The sequence below is a fragment of the Ursus americanus genome, chromosome 26, assembly GCF_024610735.1.
Source record: "Ursus americanus isolate L20-20 chromosome 26, mUrsAme1.1.p, whole genome shotgun sequence".
Taxonomy (NCBI): domain Eukaryota; kingdom Metazoa; phylum Chordata; class Mammalia; order Carnivora; family Ursidae; genus Ursus; species Ursus americanus.
The window spans coordinates 43,154,047-43,180,111 of record NC_142152.1 but is presented as its reverse complement, the minus strand read 5'-3'; the positions used below and the strand labels follow the sequence as shown (position 1 = coordinate 43,180,111).

Here is a 26,065-nt window from a genome sequence, read left to right as displayed (position 1 = left end):
AGATACCACCCCTAACTGTCCTAGCAGTATCAGGCATCACTGTAATAGTTCATGTTGAGTCCATCTGCAGACCCTGCAGCACTGAGTACAGAGAAGACACATCCTCCCGCCAGCAGCGGTCAGGGGTTCTAACAAGCATTGGGCTGTTTCCTCATCTTACTTAGACAGCCCCAAGCCTTGTTTTAAAAGCCCCTTCTCAGCAATATGACAAGAAAAAGAAATAAGAGGCATCCAGATTGGAAAGGAAGAAGTAAAACTACTTCTATTTTCAGATGACATCATCCTGCATATACAACTCACAAAGGAATCAACTAAAAACGAGTTGAACTAATAAACTTATTCAGCAAAGTTGCAGAATAAGAAATCAATTGTATTTTTATACACTAGCAATGAGCAATCCAAAAATGAAATTAAGAAAACAATCCACTTGTAATAGCATCAAAAAGAATATCCAGGGGGGCGCCTGGGTGGCACAGCGGTTAAGCGTCTGCCTTCAGCTCAGGGCGTGATCCCGGCGTTATGGGATCGAGCCCCACGTCAGGCTCCTCCGCTATGAGCCTGCTTCTTCCTCTCCCACTCCCCCTGCTTGTGTTCCCTCTCTCACTGGCTGTCTCTATCTCTGTCAAATAAATAAATAAAATCTTTAAAAAAAAAAAAAAAGAATATCCAGGAATACATGTAACCAAAGGAGGGCAACATATGTATACTGAACATTACGAACCACTGTTGAAAGACATCAAAGATGTAAATAAACGGGAAGCCATCCCACACTCATGCGCTAGAAGACTCGACACCTGTGAGATGGCGACACCACTCAAATGGATCCGATGCGTCTCAACCCCTATCACAATCCTTGCTGGTTCCTTTTGCAGAAATTAATAAGCGGAACCTAAAAGTCAGATGGAAATTCAGGGGACCCAGAATAGACAAAACAATCTCGAAAAGAACAGAGCTGGAAAACTCACACTTCCTTGTTCTGAAACTTACTACAAATTATTCAGGACTCTGTGGTACTGGCCTTAGACATACAGATCGATGAAAGAGAACTGAGAGTCCAGAAATAAACCCTCATGTTTATGGTCAACTGATTTCTGACACGAGTGCCAAGGTCTTTTCAACGGGGAAGAAACAGCACGCACTCAGTGCCAGCGACCTCACTACTGTTACCGAACAAAGAAGGCCCTCCTCCTGGGCGTTCTCTTTACAGCTCTTCAAGGGCTACACTGGCAGTTACCACCCAAGAGCTGCTTAGATATCCACGTCCTTCCCTCCCAGGTGAGCAACTCAGCATAGCTCCGGCACACAGAGTATTGTTTCAGGGAGGACGGCTGGGTGGGTTCTAAGACCTCCCTGGCTGGTATACTTTCTTTCTTCAAAAAAATGTATTGGGTGATATCTGACACATTAAAAAGATGATTATGTGCAGGGAGCACCTGGCTGAGTCAGTCAATAGTGCATGTGACTCTTAATCTCAGGGTTGTGAGTTCAAGCCCCAAGCTGGGTGTGGAGCCTACTTAAAAAAATAAAATAAAGATTATGTACAATACACAGGAAAGGCAAGAATACGACAAAAAGAACAGAGCCCCAGAATCCACCATGTGCTTAACGGCCACCACCTACCCGTGTGCTCCTTCCTCAGCTGTCGCCCTGCTTTCTCCAGAAGTAAATGTCAGCCTGAAATTTGCATCTAAAATTCTCTTGCTATCATATATATTTTTCTTCTTAAACAATATACTTCTTCCTTCTTTCATTTCATAGAATGCTATCACACCATATGTAGTCCTCTGCTGTCAGCACTGGAAGCTTCCAGTCATGTTTGCTGTGTGCAGTAGCTACACTTCATTCATTCTCACTGCTGCGTAATATTCCACAGGTGACCTAGCGATTTTCTGACCCATTGCCATCCTTGCTATTATGAAAACTGTGCTCTGAACATTCTGGCACAACTGTTCTGGGGCCCTCGTATAAGTTGTCTCTAGGGTCTGTGCTCTGGATCAGGGGATCAGGATTTAGCAAACTGAAGTCTGTGGGTCAAATCTAGCCATTGGCCAATTTTTGTTAGGTTACAGTTACCTATTGCCTATTTCTTTGAGCCAAGAATGCATTTTTAGATTTTTAAAGGGTTGAAAAAACAAATGAAACAAAGGCAACTATATGACAAGACGGTATGTGGCCCGCAAAGCCTAGAATATTTACCATCTTGCCTTTTACAGAAGCAGACTGCCAACCCCTGCCAGGGACTCTGCATCTGGAGTCCAGAGGAACTGCCAATCTGCAGCTTGTACGCATATCCAATTTACAAGCTAGGGCCAAACTGCTCTCCAAAGCAAAGCAACATCAGTGTTTCTGTCAATCCACATCCTCACCAACACTGGAAGTCTGACATCTTAGGTTCTGCCAACCTAGCAGGTACAACGGTCTCTGTTTCAGAGTAAGGACTCTGATTATTAAAAAGGTTTAGCATCTTTTTATACATTAACGGGCTCACAGGCCACTTATCCTTTTCCTTCCGTGAAATGCCTGATTGTGTCTCTCTGCCATGTTTTAATTGGGCTATTATCTTTTACAATACTGATTCGTGGGGGTTACCTACATATTCTGACTGTTAAACCTACACCTGTATTTGTCTCCCCCAGTCTGTGCATGGCTTTAACTTTCTTTATGTCTTTTAATGAAGAGAATTTCTTAATTTTAATGTAGTCGAATTTATCCATATCTTGGCCTTTTAAAAATTCAGATTATCTTACAGGTGGTGCTGATGAAAAAGGGACAACAGCATATATGAAACCAAAACAGAAAGCAACTCCAACTCTATTACAAAATTGTTTTCAAAAGAAGAATATCATGTTCAACTAAAACTAGCAAATAAGCCACTATGTCAAATAGACTCACATTGTTCAAGGAAAACATTCTTCCTAAACAAGAGCTATTCAAGTCAGAAATGACATGAACCCTGAGCAGGGCCCAGGGGGAAGGCCCATGACCTTCTGCATCAGAGAGATGGCTGATGTGGGCCTTAGCTGGCCCAGGGAAAGCAGGAGCTAGACACCTCAGCAGGTGCCAGGACTGGTGGATAGATGACTCTAGGTTTACTGATGATCCTAGATTCTACTAGCCATTAACTGTCACTATGAAGAGTCATTCTGATTTAAAGTGTGAAAATCATCTAATCACATCCTAAAACAACTAGGACAATAGGAAGGATATCTTTAAGTCTTAAAATAAGACAAATACCCACCTATTGTGTCCCAAGGAAAAGGGAATCTAGATTTGTAAAAACCACCATTGTAGGCAAATTTTTCATAATCAACTCGGAGGCCGACAATCATGAGCTTTCCTAAAGTTGGACAGTAATGTGGTGACCACCTTGGGGCCATCTACAAAGTCATGCAGATGGAGAAACCACGGAGGTGAACTCTACTTCAGGTTCCCTTCAATCTATATAAGAGGGAGGGTAGACACCTCAAGATCACCAAAGGAAGCAAAACTTCCATCTGCAGGACCAAGTTTTCCATAGTAACATGGGAGGACACAGTTTTGACCAGAATGCCCTCTAACCAACAGGCACAAAACAAATACAAAAAATAATTTATCTTTTATCTTGTTCACCTTCCTAAGCCACCTTAAATCCTTTCTGAAATCAGGTGTGGTCACATAAATTGGGCAAACTCAGAGTTGGTCACAACATTAAAAACAGACTAATGAGTGGTATCAGTGAAAATGGCTGAACAAGAAACTCCAAAAGTCTATCCTTCAATAAAAGCAGGGGAAAAAAAAAACTGGCCAAATCCATCAGACACAACTTCTTTGGGACCTTGGAAACTAAAACCTTGCAGCAATCAGAGGAACACTTAATCTTGAGAAACCAGGTGAATCTTGGTAAGAACAGTAAGTTCAGTGGCATTTTACCCAATCCTGAACCCATGCACCAGGAGAGTGGCCTGGACGATCACAGTCTGTGATCCTGGAACAGGTATTTGGCAGGAGGTGGAGGGGTAACGGGAGAAGAACAGACCTCATTTGCAAAGAATTTCAGTGGTCTGTTTTGACTTATCTAGAAGACCGTCTCAAAGCACTTGGCTTTACCTCAGTAAACTCAGAATTCTCCCAATGCTGAGGTGGCTACTGGTGGTGGTGGTAGGGGGGTGGTTACTGAAAACATTTGGGGGCTAAATTTATTAGTCACCACTGCCTGGAGCAATCAGTAATAACTGAGGGAAACAACAGATTAACCAAAATGTTGAGAAGAAAAGCTGGGGAAAAAGGGCTCTGACAAGCTCCAATGTGTTTCTGGGAATATAGAAGGCCACACAAATGCCCAGGGCTGTGTGCATGCTCAGGAAAGACCTGAGAAGACCCTAAGCCTCTGGCTGACCTTCAGGTTCTGCACAGAGGAAGTGAATGGTAAGTAAGAGTTGTCAACTGCCCAGCTGAGTGTTGAAAGCATACTCCAACACTCATAAAGACTCCATCTGAAGACTGGGAGATAATTTTAGTTATAGGCACTTAAGGAAATCTGTGTCCAATCACTAGCTGACTAGTAAGTACACTAATGGAACAGGGACTTCAATGACCACACATGATAAAGAATATAAACTTTACAAACTTAGCTCAAGAATTCATTACACAAACAACAACTATAACAACAAATCCTGGGGAGAAGGGAGAATCTAATTTCCAGATCTGCCACATTATAATATTAAAAATATTAAATTTTCAAAAAAATTTACAAAGCATGCAAAGAAACATGGAAGTATGGCCCATACACTGGGGGAAAAGAAAAAAATAGAAACTGTCCAGGAGGAAACCCAGACACTGGACTTATAAACACTTTAAATAAGCTATTTTACATGTATTCAAAAAGATAAAGGAAGCCATGTCCAAAGAATAAAAGAAACCATCAGAACAATGGCTCAGAGAACAGAGTATCAATAAAGAGAAAATTTTTAAAGGAACAAAATAGAAACTCTGGAGCTGGAAAGCACAATAACTGAAATGAAAAACTCACAACAGGAGCTAAACAGCAGAACTTAGCAGGCAGAAGAAAAAATCAGAGAACCTGAAGATGAGCCAACGGAGTTTAGCCAGTCTAAGTTATAGAAGGGAAAATAAAACAAAGAAAAATGAACAGAGGGGCACCTGGGTGGCACCGCGGTTAAGCATCTGCCTTCGGCTCAGGGCGTGATCCCGGCGTTATGGGATCGAGCCCCACATCAGGCTCCTCCGGCATGAGCCTGCTTCTTCCTCTCCCACTCCCCCTGCTTGTGTTCCCTCTCTCGCTGGCTATCTCTATCAAATAAATAAAATCTTTAAAAAAAAAAAAAAGAAAAAAAGAAAAATGAACAGAGCCTCAGAGACCTGTGGGGCATTATCAATCACACCAACATATACATTAGGGGAATTCCAGAAAGGAGAGGAGGGAGAGAAAGGGTTGGAAAGAATATTTGAAGAAATAGTGGCCAAAAACTTCCCATAGTTGATGAAAAATATTAATCTGCACATCCAGGAAGCTCAACACCATACAGGCTAAACTCAAAGAAATCCACACTAATATACATTGTAATCAAACTGTGGAAAAACAAAGAGAAAATTCTGAAAGCAGCTAGAGAGAAGCTACTCCACACATACAAGGATTTCCTTAATAAGAGTAACAGTTGGCACCTCGTCAGAAGTCATGGAGGACAGAAGACAACGGCATGACATGTTCAAAGGACTGAATGAAAAAAAAAATAACTAAAAGGCTATATCTAGCAAAAGTATTCTTCAAAAATGAAGGAGACTCTCAACAACAACAAAATACGAAAAGCTGAATCCGACAGCATATTAAAGGTATTATACACCATGACCTAGTGGGATTTATCCCAGGAAGACAAGAGTGGTTCAGTGTAAGAAAATCAATCAATGTAATATACCACATTAATAGAACAAGGGAGAAAAAGACACACTAATCTCAATTGATGTAGAAGAAAAATAGTTGACAAAAATCTAACACCCTTTCATTATAAAGATCCTCAGAGAACCAAGAAAAAAAGGGAACTACCTCAACAAGATGAAGGATATCTATAAAAAAACTCACACTTAATGGCAAAAGACTGAAAGCTTTCGCCCTAAGATCAGCAAGAACGGGAAGGATGTATGCTTTCACCATTGCTATTCAACATTATACTGGAAGCTCTAGCCAGAGCAAGAAAAAGAAGTAAAAGGCATCCAAATAAGAAAGAAGTAAAATAATTTCTATTTACAAATGACATGGTCCTACATATAGAAAATCCCAAAGAATTCAGAAGAAAAACAGCTAGAGCTAATAAAGGAATTCACCAAAGTTGCAGAGTACAGGATTAACACACAAACATCAGTTGTGTTTCTATACAACAGTAATAAACAATCCAAAAAGGACATTAAAAAGCAATTCCATTTACAATAGCATCCAAAAGAATAAAATACTAGGAATAAATTTAACCAAGGAGGTAAAAGATTTGTTCACTGAAAACTATAAAACAATTGCTGAGATTAAAGAAGACACAATTAAGCAGCAAGACATTTGTTAGCTCCAGAGCAAGTCTATGTACATGGATTAGCAGACTTAATATTGTTATAATGGCAATACTACCTCTTGGTTAATTTTATGTGTTAATGTGACTGGACCATGGGGTGCCTAGATATTTGGTCAAACATTATTTCTATGTGTTTCTGTAAGCATGCTGGATGAGATTAACATTTAAATTGGTAGACTGAGTAAAGCACACTATCCTCCCCAATATGGGTAGGCATCATCCAATCAGTCAAAGGCCTGAATAGAACAAAAAGGCTGACTCACCTCCAAGTAAGGAGGATTCTCTTTCTATCCGACCGCCTTCAAACTGAGACATGGGCTTTTTTCCTGCCTTTGGATCCGAACTGAAATATCAGCTCTTCTGGATTTTGACCCTGCCGGCCTTTGGACAGGAACTATACCATTGGCTCTTACGGTTTCAGGTCTTCAGATTCAGGCTGGAACTAAGCCATTGGCTCTCCTGGTTCTCCAGGTTGCCAACTAACCCTGCAGATCTTGGGACTTGCTTGCCTCCGTAACAGTGAGACCAATTCCTTATAATAAATATATCTTTCTACACATGCATGTGCACACGCATGTGTGCACACACACACAGGTTTTGTTTCTCTGGAGAACCCTAATACTCTACCCAAAGTGATCTAAAGATGCAATGCAATCCCTATCAAAGCTCTAATGGCCTTTCTCTGACAGAAATGAAAAATCTGATCCTCAAATTCATTTGGAATTGCAAGGGACTGCAAAGAGCCAAGACAACATTGAAAAACAAAAATGAAGTTGGAAGACTCACACCTCTCAAACTAACTACTTCAAAACCTACTACAAAACTACAGTAATCGTAACAGTATAATACTGGCATAAGGACAGACGTATAGACCAACGAAATACAACTGAGAGTCCAGAAATAAACCCGTATATCTATGGCTAAATGATTTTTGATAAAGATACTAAGACCATTTAGTGGTGGAAAAAAAAAGTCTCCGGGACAACTGGGTAACCACAGGCAGAAGAATGAACCTGGACCCTTATATCACTCTATATATATAAACTAGGATCAAATGGGATTACCAACTAAAATGTAAGAGAGAACACAAAAAACTCCTAGAAGAAAACACTGGGGCAAATATTCATAACCTTGGATTTGGCAAAGAATTCTTAGATATGACACCAAAGCACAAGCAACAGAAGAAAAAATAGATAAACTGGACTTCACCAAACTCGAAAACCTCTGCACATAGAACGGTGTTATCAAGAATATGAAAAGACGGGGTGCCTGGGTGGCTCAATCGGTTAAGCGGCTGCCTTTGGCTCAGGTCATGATCTCTGGGTCCTGGGAAGGAGACTGGCATTGGGCTCCCTACTCAGCAGGGAGTCTGCTTCCCCCTTCTTCTCCCCACCCCGGCTCATGCAGGTGTGCACGCTCTCTCTCTCTCTCTCAAATAAATGAATAAAATCTTAAAAAAAAAAAAAAAAGAATACAAAAAGACACAAAATGGGAGAAAATATCTGCTAACCACATATCTGATAAGGGTCTACTATTCTAAATACATAAAGAACACTTTCAAATCAACAACTAAAAGACAAACAACCCAACTGAAAAATGGGCAAAATATATGAATAAACATTTGTCCAAGGAAGATACAGAAATGCCCACAAGCACATGAAAAGATGCTCAACGTTATTAGTCACTAGGGAAATACACATAAGAACCACAATGAGTTACCACATCATACCAACCAGGATGGCTTTAATTCTTTTAAAAAGGTAAAATAGGGGCGCCTGGGTGGCACAGTGGTTAAGCGTCTGCCTTCGGCTCAGGGCGTGATCCCAGCATTGTGGGATCGAGCCCCACATCAGGCTCCTCTGCTATGAGCCTGCTTCTTCCTCTCCCACTCCCCCTGCTTGTGTTCCCTCTCTCGCTGGCTGTCTCTATCTCTGTCGAATAAATAAATAAAATCTTTAAAAAAAAAAAAAGGTAAAATAACTAGCATTGATGAGGATGTGGAAAAATTGGAACCTTCATACACTGCTGATGGAAACACAAAATGGTTCAGCTGCTGTGGAAAACAATCTGGTGGTTCCTCAAACGTTAAACATAGAATTACCATATGACCCAGTGATACCACTCTTAGGTACACCCAAAAGAAGTGAAAACAGGTACTCAAACACATGTACACTCATGCTCACAGCAGCACTATTCACAATACCCATAAGGTGGAAAAAACCAAAATGTCCATCAACAGATGAATGGAATAACAAAATGTGGGATCTCCATACAGTAGAATATTGTTCAGCTATAAAAAGAAACGAAGCAATGATACAGCCTATAACATGGATGAACCTGGAAAACGTTATGTTCAATGGAAGATATCAGAAACAAAAGATCACACAGTGTGTGATCCATTTATAGGAAATACAGAGAATAGGTGAATCCATAGAGAAACAAAGCAGACTGGTCGTTGCCAGGGGTTGAGGGAAGAGCAAGGGGCTAACTGCTTAATGGATATGGGGCTTCCTTTTGGGGTAATGAAGATGTTTTGGAGCCACACATCGGTTGTGGTTATACAACACTGAGAATGTACTAAATGGCATGAATTGTTCACTTTAAAATGGTTGGTTTTATGTTGTGTGAGTTTTATGTCAACTAGAAAAAATTAATGTTTAAAAAAAAGACTGACCCTCATGAGATATTACTTCACAGCCACTAGGAGGGCTATAATAAAAGAAAATGGAAAATTCCAAGTGTTGGTGAGGACATAAAAGAAACTGGAACCCCCGTATACCGCTGGAGGGAAAGCAAAATAGTGCTGGCACCGTGGCAAACAGTTTGTCAGTTCCTCAAAAAGTTAAACAGTCGCCATTTGACCCAGAAATTCTACTCCTATGTATATATCCAAGAGAATCAAAAACACATGTTTACACAAAGACTTGTACACGTATGCTCAGAGCAGCAATATTCATAATAAACAGAAAGTATTAATAGCCCAAGGGGGCCCAGAAAGAGAGGACCAGATAAACAAAATGTGGTCTATCCACACAATATACTATTATTTCACCATAAAAAGGAACGAAATACTGAGATGTGCTACAACAAGAATGAACCCTAAAAACATTGTGCTAAATAAGAGAAGTCGGAAACAAAAGGCCACATACCATATGATTCCATTTACATGAAATATCCAGAATAGGCAAACTGAGAGAAGGGAGATTAGTGGTTACCAGGCACTGGGGCAAAGGGAAAATAACGGGCAGTAACTTTTAGTGGTTACAGAGTTCTTTTTGGGAAGAATGAAAATATTCTGGAATTAGTGCTGGTATTTTAAAGCACTGTGAATATACTAAAAACCGTTGAACTATAAATGGTTTAAATAAATTTTTTTTCTTATTAAAAAATGTAATGTAGTATAACGTAATAACCACTCCTCAACAATCCCAAGCAGAAAAATAATAATAGCAGTAACGACATAAAAAAATGGCTAGCACATCTGAACCTGATGTAATACAATTCTGTCCATATTTAGATTCAAAGAATTTCACATCACTGTATGTATTTTAATAAAAAAATTAAAAGTTGAGGGGTGCCTGGGTGGCTCAGTCAGTTCAGTGTCTGACTCTTGATTTTGGCTCAGGTCATGATCTTAGGGTCCTGGGACCGAGCGCTGTGTTAGACTCTGCACTTGGCACAGAGTCTGCTTGAGATTCTCTCTCCCTCTGCCCCTTCCCCTGCTTGTGTGTGCTCTCCTTCTCTCTTTCAAAAAAAAATAAATCTTAAAAAAAATTAAAAGTTGAGAGGGGTAAAGATATTAGAAAGCACTGAAAAACTAACTTGAGCTAATAATGTTTTAAATCAAATAGAAATAAGAAGAAATAAGTGATCAAAGGACGAGTGCCAATGTCAACAGCACCCTGCTGAGTGCCCATGCACACGGTAAGTGGGCATCCACTGGAGCCGGCCAGGCTGGAACAACAGTATCTGGTGTAAGTATAGGTACAAAAGCTGATACCGTGTTCAAAGGCCTCCAAACTAAAAACCACTGTAAAAAGAAAGTTCCTACAAACATATTTACTGAAAATGCTAAATTTTTCCATTTGTGATGACAATTTTTTTTTTTTAAGATTTTTTTATTTATTTATTCGACAGAGACAGCCAGCGAGAGAGGGAACACAAGCAGGAGGAGTGGGAGAGGAAGAAGCAGGCTCATAGTGGAGGAGCCTGACGTGGGGCTCGATCCCAGAACGCCGGGATCACGCCCTGAGCCGAAGGCAGGCGCTTAACCGCTGTGCCACCCAGGCGCCCCGTGATGACAATTTCTAATCTGCAACTGCATCTGGACATCCACACCAAACTACAGACAGGCCAAGAATCCCACCATGTGCTCCACGCATAGGCTGAGCACCAGAAGTAGCAATGTTAGGAAAGTCACATATTTGGAACTTTCCAAAATATGTGATCATGAAAACCTCTGACTAGGTTTCTTGATTTAAATATACATATCTTTATTTCACTTGCTTATACATGGGTATAAAAATAGTTAAATTCTACCTTAGCTCTAAAGCTTAGATGTGACAATTATAGGTTAATTAAATCCTGTAATATTTCCAATAATTGTGTTGAAGAAAACTAATGCAAACTTAGTCCCATGTATTAAAGAGGTAGTGGAGGAAGGGCGACTCTCGGGCACAAGTGGACTAACGTTGGACAGGCCAGTCTAGGGAAGCAGCCTGGGGGTTACAACACCCAGAGTGGACACACGTGCCTCTGGTCAGCGTGCCAGGCCACGGAGTGATGAGAACCTGAGGCTACTGCTAACACCTTACCTTTTCAGCATCACATGTGGAAAGAGGATCTCTGCTTCCACACACATCAAGAAAGATGTTCTGCTGAACAGAAACCACAGATCCATGAAGCAAAGAGAGCACAATGGAGAGCACAATGGAAACTATAAGGTTGGGAAGGAACCTGACCGAGAAATGGCGCCGGGGGAGTCTGCACCCTGGGGAGCAGAAGAGGAGCCAAGTGCAGAAAGCACCGGGAAGCAGCAGCCTCGGCGGTGGTGGCCAGAGCCGCTCCAAGGACCAGGGCCTGCCCCAGCGCATGACCTTCTTGTTCTAGAACTCCCACTCTGCCATGTCCTCTGAGTAGAATTACTACTCTATTATTACATTATTTACTTCTGTTACAGGTTTAGGCATGAATTTATTACATTTTGAGGCCATATTTTTATCCAAATGCAAAAACTTCTATTTGAGAAAATCATCTTTTCACAAAATTTTGGTTTCTAGTCAGCTCCACAGGAAGCCCTCTCTCACAGCTGAGGCATATCCCTACTTAGGAATACAGCAAAGAGCTGGACTGGATGCCTCTGCCTTTCCTCTACGCCTTCACTACTCCAACGATTTATCTCCTACTTGTGATTTAAGTTGAGCCACATCTTCCTCGGAGATTGGAAATTGGAAACCAAAGCACATCTGCTGACAAAAGGGTGTTCCAAGAACTGGAAAGCCCGGGGAAAACCAAAAAAGGGAAGCATCAGATAAACAAAGAAAATGGCTCCTGCCAGCAAGAAAGTACTAAACACAACATGGATGTAGGAAAACGAGCTCGACATCAAGCCCAGCAGGGAAATTCGAAGTATCATCTAAGCAATGCCAATAAAAGGAGAAGAGAGAAAACCATAACAGACAGGTGTGCCCTGTTGATTAAAAAAAAAAAAAAGTTTTCTGGCAATCCGTGTTTACGCGAACATTTCAGCACAGGCTCTTTCCACGGTACCTGATGCCAAATGCTGTGCTGGCACAGAGGGCCTGTGGCTGACACACTGGTAAAGTAAAGAAGAGAGGACACTCGACTCTTCTCCAAACAAACAGGCAGATCATAATCACTTATGAAAAGCCTCACTTCAGAGAGAGAAAAAGAGAGAGACCGGGGGGTGGGGCGCTGAGGGCAGGACAGACAGCCGGCCACAGGCTCACAGCTGAAAAAGAACCAGCTTAAACCCCAGTGTAAAACTTGGTCTTCAATCCTTCAGGAAAACAATAGCTATGCGAGGCCCAGCACTGCCAATATCCCTTGATTTAGGGATTTTTTTAAAGCACTCATTCAACCCCAACTGTGCAAAGAAGCTGCACCTCTCCTGGCCCAGGGCCAGAGTCCCGGCGTCTGGGAGGGAGACAGGCTGAGGGACCAGTGCGCTTACAAGCCACAAAGAGCCACATCCAGGTGGACGCGGCCCTCGGGCTGAGCCCACGCAGAGGCAGCTGCACGCGTGTGATAAGCTTCATTTCCCCGGAGCATCAACTTTACTTGAAAATATGAGTGAAAAACATAAAACGTGGCCACATGAAGGACTGGATTACAATATTTAAATCAACTTTTAGAACAAAGCATGAGATTTCACAAAGCACTGGCTCTTATGTCAACGCACCCCATCTCTCGGGCAGCCTCCCCCATTTCCGCCGGTGGTTCAAAGGCAGCCCAGGGGCTGTTCAGGTGCCGACGTGGACCTTCTCCTCCGCACACTCATGCCGGCCAATCCCGAGGCCTCACGCAGCAGACCTGTGCCCACGAGCCTCTACTCTGAGCACTGCAGCACCGCGCTTCCTGAGCTCCCAGACCACCTCGCTCAGTCTGTCCTGCTACACAGGCCCCTCGTATTTAACGCAGCCAGCATGGACTTTGCCATTCTTGGTGCTTCCCACTCCTATCTGACACATCTCTGCCTCCGCCACCACAGCCTGCTCGTACCTCAGGGAGCGCCACCAGCCCCGAGCTGGCCGCCTCAGCAGAACCATCCCTGCCTCCCTGATTCCGACACCCATTTACTGACCGAGACCTGCTGGCTTCGACGCTCCCGGTCTAACTCCCTGGCACCACCACCTCTGTGGATACAGGGCGTATGTCTCTTTTTTTTTTAAGATTCTATTTTATTTTTTTAAGTAATGTCCAGACGCCACACGGGCTCAGAATCAAGGGCTGCACACTCCACCGACTGAGCCAGCCAGGAGCCCCAGGGTGCACATTCTGTTGCTACGGAAATGCTCTTAGATTCACTTCACTTACCTGCAGTCTGTCAGCTTAAATAACCTATCTTGAGCTTCTAGTCCCAACCTCACATTTTACACATAAGGAAAACCAGGCATAGACAACCAGTGTGCTTGCAGGGTCCCCAAATTACTAAGAAATCGGCAACTGATTAAAGCGCAAAACTGATGACATTCATACACAGGAGAAACATACATGGACTAAAGCCAACACACTTTGAAAAATAAGCTTTTTTCTGTAACACATCCAACATGATGGAATACTATACAGCTGTACAAAAAAGAATGAGGACAATCCCTGTATACCACATTGTGGGCCTCACGACGTGCTGTTTAAGTTTAAAAAACAAAAACAAGATGGAGGAAAGATGTATTGTATGCTACCAATTTCTAAGAAAGAGGACTGTGTGCACATACATACTTCTATTAAAAATAGATACGTTACCTATGGAGGAAGGAAGAAACAGGGTAAAAAGATTAGGCATGGAAGCCTGATTTCTGAAAATATTTAATCTTGATTTGGAAAAACGAAAATGTTTTATTTTTTATTTTTTTAAGGATTTTATTTGTTTGACAGAGAGAGACAGCCAGCGAGAGAGGGAACACAAGCAGGGGGAGTGGGAGAGGAAGAAGTAGGCTCCCAGCGGAGGAGCCTGATGTGGGGCTGGATCCTAGAACGCTGGGATCACGCCCTGAGCCGAAGGCAAACGCTTAACGACTGCGCCACCCAGTCGCCCCAGGAAAAATGAAAATGTTTTATAAACTTACAACAAAATTTTAAAAGAAGCTACTCCTTCAAATACAAATAAAAAACAAATATGACTGTGTAAACAAGTTGCTGGCACACAAAGGGGCTGGCTCAGTGAAATTAAAACTTAATTTAGCAAAACATCCCTAGGGATGTTTACTCTAAGGACAAAAAACCCTGCAGAAAACCCTAAACTGTTTTCACGAATCATATTGCTGGTTAATATGCTGGTATTGTTATTCTAAAACTATCACATAGATTTTATAGGATAAAACAAGTAGAGATGCTAATGTTGTTAGGAACCAAGGTTTTCAGCATTAGAGAAAAGAGACATAAACACAAGAAGTAAAAACCCAATAATACTAAATCTGAAATAAACATCAGTATGAACTCATGATATTTTCACTTAAAAAGCGTATTTGCCAGGCTGTCCGTCCAAAAGGCCTGGAAACAATAACCAGCCCTGTAGCAGTGAGTATCACCAGTGCCCAGAGTGTGGTTTCAAGATAACATTTTCTACAAAAGGGAACCAGAGCTGCTCGGAGAAAGAGGCAATGCCAGGTCTGGGGCAAAGAAGTTTAAAAGCAATCTGGAACATGTTACCACAGCAGAAAGCAAGGGAAGGAAAAGTGCAGGGCACATCAAACGACAAAGGAGCCCACTCAAACGAGGCTCCACTTGCCACAGTGGCTCAATGGCAGCATCGATAAGGACCTTAACTGCGAGGGATTAAAACATACCACAGAGATGGGGCGCCTGGGTGGCACAGCGGTTAAGCGTCTGCCTTCGGCTCAGGGCGTGATCCCAGCGTTATGGGATCGAGCCTCACATCAGGCTCTTCTGCTGTGAGCCTGCTTCTTCCTCTCCCACTCCCCCTGCTTGTGTTCCCTCTCTCGCTGGCTGTCTCTATCTCTGTCGAATAAATGAATAAAATCTTTAAAAAATAAAAAAAAAATAAAAAAAAAAATAAAACATACCACAGAGGTCTAAATTCATGAGTTTGTCACACTACTAAAAACAGTCATTGGTCACTTGGGGAGTGGCCGTAGAACCATCTCATTGTTTTGAGACCTGATAAAGAGAAACAACTGGCATTTATGCTCCCTTTCCTATTTGAACTGCCCCTCGAGGTAACCAAATACTTAGGGAGGGGAAGTTTCTATCTATCGAAGTATTTTAGCTACTCAAGGCAAAGTAAATGACAAAGCATGTAACACCATCATTTCACAACTTCCAGTGACTGAGGCCAGGCACCGAGCAGCACTGGCCCCGAGCCACGAAGACGCGGGCGTCCTGCTGAGGGCACACACCAGCCTCTGCAGGGCCTGCGCTCCAAGGCCCGGCGGGACGCGGGCAAGCCGCTGATCTACCCACCACGTCACAGGAGATGCAGAGGGCAGAAGAACACGCTCAGTGGAAAGGGCAGAAGTCAACACAGGGAAACATCTGACTACAAAGAAGCAACCCAGAAAATGCACAGAAGAAAAGGGGCAGGGAGGGGCCGTCGAGCGATGGAGCAGACCCAAGGGCCGCATCCGCTAGCTACCACTGTTGGAACCCTGCTCCACACAAACTGAAAAAACTCAGACGATGGGGCAAAACTGAGTGGTCCTGTGATTATGAATGATTTTTTTAAATAGCAGTTTTCTTGATACTTAAGAATTTATGAAAAATAGCTGTATATTAAATCTCACTTTGGATGCAAATATTTCAAACCCATTTTTTTTTAAAAGATTTTATTCATTTATGTGACAGAGAGACAGCCAGCAAGAGAGGGAACACAGCAGAGGAGTGGGAGAGGAAGAAGCAGGCTCCCAGCGGAGGAGCCCGATGTGGGACTCGATCCCAGAACACCGAGATCACACCCTGAGCCGAAGGCAGAGGCTTAACGACTGCGCTACCCAGGCGCCCCTCAAACCTATTTTATATTCATTTTACTGTTCTAACATATTAAAGAGTTCTTAATTTCAAGTATAAAGTGCCACTCGAAAACAAATTAGAGACTAAAAAACACAGGGCATTTTGTTTCCTTTCAAACTCCTAGAGAACGATGGTTACAGAGCAAACAGTTCAAGCATCAAAGACGCAATGCTGAGCTGAGTAGGTCTCCAGCCTGGGCCACTGGCGCCCTCACTGCAGTAAGCATCCTGCTGGGAAGGGCGCCCTATGAGGCAGAAACCCCTACCCCCGCCCTGGGTTTCAAACACATTCATCACTACTGGGCCATCAGGCTTAAGGTGGATTATTCTCAAAGTGTAACGTTGGTTCAAAAAAAATGAGAAATAAAAATAAGGTTAGACACACACCAAAATACGGTGCCACGTGTGCAAAAGATACTCAAATATATCTGTCACAGAGTGAAACTGCCTGCTAAAGCCAAAAATGAGTAAGTTCAGGATGTGTGTTAATCACTTTATTTTTATGAAAAGCAAACAAGATCCAGCTGCAATAAGAAATCTATACAAATGAAAAATTTCCAGTGACGTACCCGTGTGTCATATGCTGCAAGGAAAATACGGCAAAGCTCGGTCTGGGAGGAAGAGACTTCGGTAAAGAAAGAAGCGAAGCAGCGACAATCTTATCCTTCTTCAAAGAATGTAGTGAAGTCTCTTACCTGGGGAGTAAGAATAATACTCGGTCAACTCCACCGGGAACATTTTTAAAGATTTTAAAAATAGAATTTCAAAAATGTAAATTAAAAAAACATGATCAAGAAAGAAGTTTAAACATTTTAACCACTCTATAGAAACATGTGCTTTGGATTTTCCACATTTTTTGAGTTGGACACAAACTACAAAGTCTGGATATCTTCAGACTGTTTTAATTTTAAAATAACTTTTATCATGAATTATTGCACGCACACAAAAAGCACAGGCAACACGTATGTTCGGGACACAAACACTAGTCCAACTGCCATCCAGGCCAAGGAAGGAACAGAACACGGCTGAAACCCCAAAAAGGCTGGAGACCTCTCTCCCACCCCAAACCCCATCCTCTCCTGTGAGCGGCAACCGCCCTGCCCCCTACGGTTATCGCTCCTTAGTTCCTCCAGACGCACCGCCCGGTGGGCAGCACTGTACAGCTTATTTTTCCAACATGTGAACTTTGTATGCACAGGATTCTATTGTGTATATTCTTCTGTCTTGATTTTTTTTCACTCCACCTCTGCTGCTATACCTGCCATTGATTTTCATTGCTGAGTAGTATTCCACTGTGTAAATACACCATAATTCACTTCTCCAGTCCCCTGTCCCCTGGGTAGTTTCTGCTTTGGAGCAAAGACGCACTGCTAACATCTTCCTGGTGCAGCTATCTTCAGCATGTGAGCATGTATTTCTCTGGTGTACAGACTTCGAATGGGACTGCTGGTTACTGGATACGTTCATATTCACCTTTGCTACATAAAGCCAAACTATTTCCCAAAGCAGGTGTAACAATTTATATTCCCACCATAAGTGTATGAGAGAGAGTTTCTGGTGCTCAACTTCTTCAACAAGACTTGTCAGGCTTTTAATTCTTGCTAACTGAGTGTCTGTGTAGTGGTATCCTAAGAATTCTTTGTTACATAGTTTATAATTATTTTGAATAGGGGTGCCTGGGTGGCTCAGTCCATTAAGTGTCTGATTCTTCATTTCGGTTCAGGTTATGACCATGAGATAGAGCCTTGTTTTGAGCTATGTGCTGGGCGTGGAGCCTGCTCTAGATTCTCACTCTCCCTCCCCACCCTCGGTCTCTATCTCTTAAAAAAAAAAAAGAACTTTTTACATTTACATTTCTTACATTTGTAAGAATTTTACATCTGACAATTGCTGCAATGCAATTTTTTTAAAAAGTAGGCTTCAAATCCAGTGTGGAGCCCAACACAGGGCCTGAACTCAGGGCCCTGAGATCAACACCAGAGCTGAGATCAAGAGTCAGAAGCTTACCCAACCCAGCCACCCAGATACCCCTGCTGCAAAGCAAATTTAATTTTGCAATAAGCACCTGTTCGTTTTTCCAATGGTTACTGTGCTAAGATTTCTCATCAGGTTAATGAACTCCCTAATTTCAGTCCATCTGCTTCCAGAGTCACTGACTCCAGCCCCAGGCACAGGCGAGCACGTGTCAGTCAGGCCTGGCCGGGGAGAGCATCCTATTCCCTGGTCAGAGCTGCTTTCTCCCTGTGAACATACAGAGTCAAAATTAATGAAGTCTTTTCTTCCTCCTCTGGGACTACAAGAGATTCTCTTTTCCAGAGAACTTGAATATGTGGAAAGCAATTTGCCAACTAGGACTACCTATCCTGGACTTCGTGTGAGCAAGAAACGAACTTGTTTATAATAAGCTCTTTATTTTGTTACAGGACCTAGAGTTGCCCACCATATTATGTGAAATGACACTCTAGTCCTGCTTTTTGCCTTAAAGTACATTTTGTCTAACACTACACAATCTTGCTCTTGGTGTTTGCATAGTTTATTTTTGTCATCATTTCACTTTCAACATTTCTGAGTCCTTTTAGATGAATCTCTTGTAAACAACATATAGTTGGGATTTAAAAAAAAATCTCGGTTATCTTTGCCTTTTAAACGGAAAATTTACCCTGTTTACATTGGAAGCCATTCCGCATACGTAGATTTAGTTCTACTATTTACCAGAGGCTGTCTACCTCTTCAGGATTGCTGTCATTCCAATCCCAGTTTCCCGGTCATCTAGAAGCTACAGGTTTGGTTTTTATTCTTTTAATGATTACTTTAGAAATTACAACGTGCACGTTCTTCTCAAAGGCCACTGTATCTTTACCCTTCTCCTGGACAGCAAGGACTTTAAAATATCATCTCCATTCATCATATTTCCAGCTTATATCCTACCATTGTGTGTTTACACACGTGCACGTATTTTTGTCACCGTTTTTTGTAACATTCAATCATTTGGTTAGAGAGAGAATCCTTTCCTTTCTCGTACTGAAAGGTATCACTCCACGTGCTGTGTGGCTCTCCTTGCTGGCCTGAGAGGCTGCCTGCTGTTCCTTTGTATGTAGGTAATCATGTGCTTTTCGCTGCCACGCGGTTGGGTGTGGATTTCTTTTTACTTAGGATATCCTGTCAGTCATTTGTTGAACGTCTTAACACTGCCGTTTGGCTTCTTTTAACTTTCTAGAAAAATTTCAGCCATTATCTTTTCAAACACTGCTTCTGCACTGCCCCGCTCCTCTCCTTCCAGAACCCAATCAAATGTGTGTCAGTCACTACTTCCTGTGTCTCCTGCCTTCCCTTTGTGCTTCCCGCATTTCTATCTCTGTGCTTCTTATTTTTCTGTTTGATCTATTAAGATGGTGGATTACATGGATTGATTTTCCAGTGTTAAACCAATTTTTCATTTCTGAGATAAACCTCACTTGATCATTATGTAATATCCTTTTTATAGGTTTCTATACAGATTCTATTTGCTACAATATATGAAGATGTGTGTGTATGACAAACGCACTTGGTGGTTTTCCTTTATTGTAAAGTTTTTGTCTAGTCTTGCTTTCAGGGCAGTGCTGGCTCACAGAATGAGATAAGAAACACTCCCTCCTCTTCCATTTTCTAGAAAAGTTTTTGTCAGATTAGTATTCCTTCTTCTCTGTTTAATACAATTTACCACTTGGGTCTGGAGTTTTCTTTGAGGCAAGGATTTTTTTTTTTTAAGATTTTATTTAATTGAGAGAGGATATGAGAGAGAGCACGGGGGGGGGCAGACAGAGGGAGAAGCAGACTCCCCGCTGAGCAAGGAGCCCGATGAGGGGCTCAATCCCAGGACCCTGAGATCATGACCTGAGCCGAAGGCAGACGCTTAACTGAGCCACCTAGGCGCCCCAAAGGATTTTCATTACCAATTCAATTTCTTTACAGCGTACACAGAGTAATGATATTTCTTCTTGAGTGAGCTTTGATGGTTTGTGTTTTTCAAGGAATGTTTTCGTTTTATTTAAGTTGTCAAATTTATTGGCATAAAATTATTCACAATTTTACTCTCACTACCCTTTCAATGTCTGTAGGGTCTGTAGTGGTACCCTCTTTTACATCCCTGATATTGGCATTAATGTTTCCTTCTTTTCCCACTGATGACAGATTTTTCTGGATATAATTATCTTTAACTTACCACAATTTACCTGCAAATACTATTAGGCCACTTTAAGTATAGTGGTACCGTATTTCCATTTCTCCCCTTTGTGCTACTGTTTTCATCTATTTACCTCTACAAGTCTTATAAAGCCCATCATATATTGTTATTTTTGCCTTAAATAGCTCTTTTTTAAAAAAAAGCAATAAAAATGAGAATATTTATCCATCTATTGACCATTTCTGGTTCTTTTCACTCCTCTATGTAAAAATTTCCATCTGGTATCATTTCCTTCTACTGGAACTTCCTTTAAAAATTTCATGTAGTGTAGTTCTGCTGGCAATAAATTCTGTCAGCTTTTCTTGGCCTAGAAATTGTGATTTCACGTTTATTTCTGAAAGATATTTTCTCTGGGTACAGAATTCTGAACTAACAGGATTTTCTTTCAGTGCTTTAAACACGTCACTGTGTTGTCTTCTGGCTAGCACAAGCTTGGACCAGGCGTCAGCTGTCATTTCTGTCTTTGTTCCTCTGTAATGTCTTTTCTTCTTGCCTTTTTTTTTTTTTCCCCTCTTTAGCACTAGCATAATATCATTATGCAGTACACTGATATGGTTTTCTTTGTTTATTTTATTTGGGGTTTTTGAGCTCTGTGGTTTGTAGTTTTCATCAAATTTGGATATTTTTTTCAGCCATTATTTCTTCAAATGCTGTTTGCATTCCCTCCTCTTTTGGAACTGTAGTTACACGTATCTGAGAAGAGCTGATTTTGTCTCACAAGTTCCTAAATGCTCTGTTATTCTCTTCAGTCTTCTCTATTCTTTTTGCTGTATTTTGGATCATTTCTATTGCCATGTCTTGAAGTTCACTGACCTATTCTTCTGTAGTACCAACCTGCTGTTAATCTCTCTATTACATTTTTTATTTCAGATATTTTATTTTTCATCTAGAAGTTTTACTTGTCTTTTTTTGTATTTTTCATTTCGCTAATTATGTTCATTTTTCTCCACATTCTTGAACATGTGCGACTTATTTATAACAATTATTTTAATGTCCTTGTCTGTTATTTTGGGTCTGTTTCTATTGGTTGATTTTTCTCCTGATTAATATATTTTCTTGCTTCTTTGTATGGCTGGTGATTTTTATAAGATGCTGGACACTGAAATTTTTTTATGCTGTTGAGAACTGGATTTTATCATATCCTTTTAAATATAATTGGGGCTTGGGCACCAAGCCACCTGGGTGGCTCAGTCAGTTAAGTGGCAGACTCTTGATTTTGGCTCAATGATGATCTCAGGGTCTTGGGATCAAGCCTGGTGTCGGGCTCCGCGCTCAGTGGGGGATCTGCTTAAGATTGTCTCTCTCCTTCTTCCTCTGCCCCTCCCCCATGCACACTCTCTCTTATTCTGTCAATAAATAAATCTTTTAAAATAAATAAATAAATAAATAAATAAATAAATAAATAAATAAATAAATACAGGTGGGACTTTGTTCTGGGAACTGTTACTTGGAACCAGCCGGGCAGGTCCGCAATAGCCCATGTAGTCTAGAGCTAATCCAGCCCCATTACTGAGGTGAGGGGAGTCTACCTGATGCCCTAATTGGAAACGCTGCTCTGAACCCACCCTAACAAAGACTTAAAAACAAGCCTTAAAAGGACGTAACTGCTATTACCCTAGGTGGTGGGAACACAGACTATCTCAACCCTGTGTGATATCCACAAATTGTCCAGTCTACTCCTTTCTGGTGGTTCTTTTCCTGGCTTTGAGGTATTTCTCCTCATGTATCACTGGTCAGTATTCAGTCAAAATCTCAAGGGGGTCCTTTTGCAGATCGCTGGAGTTCTCTAAGTAGCCCCCTTCCTCTCCTATGCTTTACCCCCACCCCACCCAAATTCTAGCTGCTTTGTCCTCCCAAACACTGAGTATTTGTCACTTCAGTAAGGCCAGTGGGCTCTGGCTTCTCTCTCCTTGCCCTGCAGTGTGGAAACTGTCTCTCTAGGCCAAGATTTGCAAACTATGGCCTGGCGCCAAATCTAACCTACTACCAGTTTTTTTTAAATAAAGTTTTATTGGAATACATATACACCCATTCATTCACATACATAGTATGAAGGTGGACACAGAGTTGAGTATGTAGTTGTGACAGAGATCATATGGTCTGAAAAGCCTGAGATATTTACTGTCTGGCCCTTTACAGAAAAATTTCATTGACCCTGCTCTAGAGAATAGGCTGGAATAACCGTACAGCTCATTTCTTTTACATCAGGGAACACAGTCCTAACCTGTCTGCTGACCAAAGTCTAAAACTGTTATTTCATATATTTCGTCTGGTTTTCAAGTTAAGATGGCAGTCAGGTTTGGGCCTAGGGTCAGGTGAGTGAGGCACCTGCCTCAGGTACAAATTTTAGGGAGGAACAAATAACTCAGTAACAGAGATAAAAATAAAAATTAATGAAAAAAAATCCACGAGAAACAAAAATATTAAAATTTTAAATAAAGATAGTATCAGTAACCATGCTGAACTGAGCCATATTGGAGCTGTGGCAAAAGGGAAAATCATTAATTCTGCTCCTGTCTATATTTAAAATTTGATTTTTTTCATTATGGATCTATTTGCATCAGATTTGATTTTCTCAAAGCACTGTATTAAAATGCTTATTTTGGGGGCATCTGGGTAGCTCAGTTGGGCTTCTGACTCTTGATTTCAGTTCAGGTCATGATATCAGGGTCATGAAATCAAGCCCCACTTTGGGCTATGCACTCAGCAGGGAATCTGCTTGAGGATTCTCTCTCCTTCTACCCCTCCCCCCACTAAAATAAATAAAATCTTTAAATAAGTAAAAGAAAATTTTTTTAATATTTTATTTTTAAGTAATCTCTACACCCAACATGGGGCTCAAACTTACAACCCCGAGATCAAGAGTCACATGCTCTGGGGCGCCTGGCTGGCGCAGTCGTTAAGCGTCTGCCTTCGGCTCAGGGCGTGATCCCGGCATTATGGGATCAAGCCCCACATCGGGCTTCTCCGCTGGAAGCCTGCTTCTTCCTCTCTCACTCCCCCTGCTTGTGTTCCCTCTCTCGCTGGCTGTCTCTCTCTGTCAAATAAATAAAATCTTAAAAAAAAAAAAAAAAAAAGAGAGTCACCTGCTCTACTGACTGTGCCAGCGAGGCACCCCTAAAAAAAATATTAATCTCAATTATTGAGCCTTCTGGTGCCACCTTCAATTCTGCACCTGAGGCAAGTGCCTCACTTGCCTCATCTGGTCCAGGTGGAGAGTAAGTCTGGTCCCTGTTATTCAATCATGGCAGAAATGAAAGACTTAGGAGTAACTTTCTTACTAAGCACATCACACTAATATAACTACAAGAGTTTATCAGAACTGGAAAATTACATGTTTTCTTTCTCAGAGATATCTTAAAACAGAAAATGCTTCGATATGAAACCTTATGCTCTAATTCCTTCTATTTGCAATAAAGTATTTTTTTAAATATTTTATTTATTTGTCAGAGAGACAGAGTGTGCGTGAGCACAAGCAGGCAGCAGCAGGCAGAGGGAGAAGAAGGCTCCCCGCTGAGCTAGGAGCCTGATGCAGGACTCGATTCCAGGACCCTGGAACCATGACCTGAGCCCAAGGCAGACGCTTAACTGACTGAGCCACCTAGGCAACCCAATTTGCAACTAAGGTCTTATATGTACATATTCCCACACATATCCACTTTGTAGGCAGGGAAATACTACAAGAATATAAAAACTTTCTTATAATTGTGGCACCTGGCTGGCCCAGATGGTAGAACATGAGGCTCTTAATCTCAGGGTTGTGAGTTCAAGCCCCATGTTGGGTATGGAGCCTATTTAAAATAAAAAAATTTTGGGGGCGCCTGGGTGGCACGGCGGTTAAGCGTCTGCCTTCGGCTCAGGGCGTGATCCCGGCGTTATGGGATCGAGTCCCACATCAGGCTCCTCCACTATGAGCCTGCTTCTTCCTCTCCCACTCTCCCTGCTTGTGTTCCCTCTCTCGCTGGCTGTCTCTATCTCTGTCAAATAAATAAATAAAATCTTTAAAAAAAAAATTTTTTTAAATAAATTAATCAAAAAATTAAAACCTTTGTACAATTATTAAATAAATACACGCACACAAAGATATAACTGTAAAACAATACGGCAATTACACAAGGTCGGGGTGATACATTTGTATTATGGGGTATACGAGAAATAGCCATCAGCAGCAACTGCTACCAAGTCAATTTTCTAACTGGTGAAAGTAGGTGCCAAGGTTCTCAACACATCAGCTCAATTAAAAGCAAATCAAGCAACAAACTATCATTGCAGATTCTGCAGCATCACCACCCTGCTGGTGCGCCTCTCTAGTAAATGCAACAGGATAGCACTAGGCAAGCACAGGCAAAAGGACTCTCACAGTTGCGAGAATAAAAGAACTCCACCATAAGCCCATTTCTACGTATTCTGCGTCTACTTCATTTTCTAAAAGCACAAGTGCAGGAAAATGTTTTCAAATGTAATGACCAAAAAAAGCTTTTCCCTTAATTAAAAATTTTATGGTATTAAGTTTAGTGGAGAAACAGACTATGAAATTAAAAACTGTAAGTCAAACTCATGAAACTAATTAATTTAATAATCAGACACCGTTCGAGTTCATGAAGCATCCCCCCAAAATTCCCTCTTCCATCTGCTCCTTCTGACCTGGCCTTGGGTGTGAGTCTGCCCCACCCAGCCTGGCGCAGCAGGCCTGCCCTCCCCTGCCAAGACCCTGCCTCTGCATCACAGGGGTGGGCTTGTACGTGTGTTCCACAGTCCCGTTTCTCCTGTGCCTTGGCTCCTTCCCTCTCACTCCCTTCATGTCCTGCCAGACACTTCATCCTCAAAGACTCCAATCAAGTATCTTGACACCTACCATTTACATTCAACTCACAGTTTGTCATGAAACTTTAGGGCAGAGATCATGCTAAGTTTGTATCTGTAGCCTCCCTCCACCCCCAGCACCTAGCAAGATGGCAGGCACACTTGGCAGGCACCTACTTTCTACACAGTGAAACATCTCTAAGCGTCTTTCCGAGAACCCTCCCTTCCCAGCGGAAGTGACCTTCCTCAAGCCCTGATCTATACATACTGTAAGGACCGGTCATAACACAAGCCTACGCTGGCTTTGCTTCCTTCTCTCTCTTCCACCTTGACTGTGAGCTTTCTGAAAACAGAAAAGTGCTTTTCTTAAGTTTGTATCCTCAGCACTTAGAAATTATCTACCACACAGCAAACATTCAATACATATTAGTAGTTATTACATTATTCCTATAATTACTCATTTATTCTTTACAACTCTGTAAATATTCTCCTTTACCCCCCCTCCACCAGAGATGAGGAAAATGGAACAGAAAGACTCAGCAATCTCCCAACATTACCCATTAGCAAGCAACAGAGTGGTCTGCCTCTTGAGTCACATTTGTAACATCTATTAACAGATAGTGACTATATCAACAAAGGCACACTCGCTGACTCATGATGTCATAAGAATCAATAAAGATTAATGTTATAAAATCGGATTTGCCATTTGCACCTCTCAAATTATCTTTAAAAGGTTATCCAATGCTCCAAATCTCTTCTTCGAGTATTGCGGAACTAAGATA

General features: G+C 41.7%; 1 protein-coding gene across 6 annotated transcripts in view; it reads right to left on the bottom strand.

The window, feature by feature from the left end:
- The window catches only part of TRAF3 (TNF receptor associated factor 3), a 109,297-nt gene that overhangs the window by 37,209 nt on the left and 46,023 nt on the right, over positions 1-26,065 (bottom strand). For 4 of the 6 annotated variants that reach the window (XM_087856236.1, XM_045777206.2, XM_087856234.1 and 1 more), the window contains one exon: positions 16,828-16,953. The exons of the other annotated variants lie outside the window; for them this stretch is intronic. The gene's annotated coding sequence lies outside the window, so the exon portion shown is untranslated. The remainder of the gene's footprint in view (positions 1-16,827; positions 16,954-26,065) is intronic. 6 annotated transcript variants of the gene reach the window in all.